The 2,777-nt window shown below is 46.1% G+C and overlaps 1 protein-coding gene across 1 annotated transcript in view; it reads left to right on the top strand.

The window, feature by feature from the left end:
- ALK (anaplastic lymphoma receptor tyrosine kinase) overlaps positions 1-2,777 on the top strand; it is a gene marked incomplete at its 5' end in the record, with an annotated part of 57,375 nt that overhangs the window by 46,867 nt on the left and 7,731 nt on the right. The gene's annotated exons all lie outside the window — the stretch shown is intronic.

Raw genomic sequence — 2,777 nt, forward strand, 5'->3', positions numbered from 1 at the left:
AGACCTAGCTGACTGGCTCAGTTACAGAGATGCACTGTTTACTGTGCAGTTAACACCATCTGAATTACTGTTGTCATTTCCCCTTGTTTTTTTCCAGTTTTGTATTTTCCAGCTGATTTCCTTACTACCTTGTCTTTCCCACCTACTTCTGCTTTCAGCCTGATTGCAAGAGAGGGATTTACGTGTTCATTCTCTACCTTCATCCCCCAGCTGCTCTCCCCACTCCCCTGCCAGTAACTTCAAATTCATTTGCCAGTTTCAGTCGAATTTAATAGAGGTGTGAAAGGCATTAACTTGGCATTAATTCCAAAACTTCAGGAAAAAGAAAGCACCACATTAGAGTGACCACTGAGCAAAACAGTTGTCTTGTTTGGCTTGCCACTGGCCAGTGAGAACCTGCGTGACTTGGAGCAAGACACACACAGCACGCTGCCACCGTGCACTTAGCCACTGAAAAGTGTGGAAAGGAGCAGAGGGAATGATGGAGGAGAAGGTGAAGCGAGGGAAGGGAGGACTTAAGACATTGCGAGGGACACGAAATCAGAAGCTAGAGCTACCGCAGGAGGTATCAGGTATCTCCCAACTTAATGGGAGATCAAGGTGCTGCCAGCACAGGTTATTGCATGTTGTTCATCTGTGTTCTTCGTGTAAATAATGAAAGCAATGTTCAGCCAAGACGTAATGATTTTTCTGGACTCTAAGCAAGAGTGATCATATGTGTAAGCCAAACGTTCATCCGACATCACTGATACAATACCAGTGACTCTTGTGGAATATTGTCAGTTTATGCCAGCCAGGTCTACTCCATAAGCTTCAGATTCATACTTCTCCATGGGTCCAGGGTTTACAGCCCTGAAGGGTTTCTGTGTTCCATTTCTAATACAGTTTCACATCTATTACAGGATTACCCCTTCCCCCTGCTCTGGAGAGAGGCAGTCTGGTAGATTCAGAGACACCCGGAATCGGAGCCTTCGCTCATTATGAGCGTTGCAGAATTGTCACTTCTGGGAAGCTCAGTGCTGATCTTTCTCACACATAGCATAGCCATTAAAGAACAGCTCTGGAAGATAAATCGTATACGGATAAATGATTGCCCTCCTTTGTGTTGTGCAGCCTGTTGCACAGAGCAGTGATTACACTGAACAATACACAGAATTTCATTCACCTTTAGCAAGATTCAGCCTCAGCCGGGGAGGTGTCACACTAGTGCTTCCAGCGTGCCCACTGCTCTGAGCAGCGGTGCATCGCAGCTGGCATTGTCCATTCATCTGGGGAGCAAAAGCTGTAAAGTGAATCCTTTGGTGTCTCAAGGCTGCTTCCCTTGCAAGATGAATCCCAAACCTCCATTTTTCAAACAAATTACATGGCTAAATTGTCCTTGGCTAGGCAGTCACGTCTGTTTTAGGACCATATTGAGCCAAATAAAAGGTGAAAGAAATTAATGCGAGGAGGTGAAGGAAGGGGAAAAAAGGGAAAAAGAAAAAAAAGCTATGCTGTTCAAATCAGCTTGTTGCTTCAGCCTACTGACTGCCTTGCAGTGTAGCTCAGGTCTGGAATTGACTGCACAGTAAAGAATTGGGCTTTTTACTCGGTTTTCACTTCAGGTTTCTGACCGTTGCTCAGAAGAGGAGGGAATGGGTAGATCGAGATATTCATTTCCCTTTGGTTATGCCCTGAAAGGGAAAAAGAAGGCATCTGCATCCTTTCTTACTGTAGCCATCTTGTGTAGCTGGTGAGTCCCTTTAACTCACAGAGGTAAAAAAGATTATTCCCCTCTCCCCTCAAAAGGTGAGGCTTTCTGTTTTCAGGAAATGGTTACTCTACAAAAAGAAAGGTTTAGGGGGAGACGCAGTCCGGTGTTTTAAAGAATCAGTTAAGTGTATATATATATGCAGTGAACTATACTGTGTAAATAATAAAATATAGGCAGGTGATACATAGGCACAAACAATTTTGTTTTATGGCACCACACTGAAAAAAAACAGGCTTTGTTCACACAGAGATGCAGCATTTTTCAATCATTTCATTAGTCAAGTATTGAGGCCAGGTTTTTCCTAATCTCTTCAGAAGACATTAAGACTTTTTAAGGTTTTACCAGCCAATGCCCACTGTTTAACTACTGGCTGCTGCATGCTGCAGAGCCTGGACTTATTTCCAGACCCAGTTAGCAGTTGTTTAGGTCAGGTGAGATAGCCAGCACAGCATTGCATCAGTCTGGAAATACGTTTCATCACAACAGACAGGCTGGCAGAGCCAGCAGTCCCTGTCACTGGAGAACCCGTACTGGTTTGTGCATCAGTGGGAGAGACCCCTGGGCAGGTGTGCCTTTTGGGCACTGGGCAGAATGGTAGCTGTCGTAGACAGCGCTAGAGGGTTGGATGGGCTTATTTGGTCCCATAACTAAGGCCACAGATAAACGTTTAGCTAGCAAATGGCTGTTGTGGAATAAGCAGTCACTGCCACCCAGTTGTTTGTCATCACCCCGCTGGCAGCAGCCATTTCTCCTCCCCCACAGGACTGGCCGCAGGGATCACTGATTCACACCTCAGTGCAGAAGCGGAGGGTTTGGCTTCAGAGGCCGGCAAACACGAGCCGGTGCTAAGCCTGCCCTTTTCACTAAAGCATCTGGCTCCTGCTGGCAAGGGCTGTAGACTTCATCAGAGGGGCAGGAACAAGGAGTTGGCAGCCTTACTCTTCCGTAGCCGTTGGCTATTCAAACCTGTGTCAGTGCTTTGAGGGGCAAGATAAAACCTACACAGATGTGGAGGAGGGAAAGA

This window comes from Fulmarus glacialis, unplaced genomic scaffold, assembly GCF_000690835.1.
Source record: "Fulmarus glacialis isolate BGI_N327 unplaced genomic scaffold, ASM69083v1 scaffold14390, whole genome shotgun sequence".
Lineage (NCBI taxonomy): Eukaryota > Metazoa > Chordata > Aves > Procellariiformes > Procellariidae > Fulmarus > Fulmarus glacialis.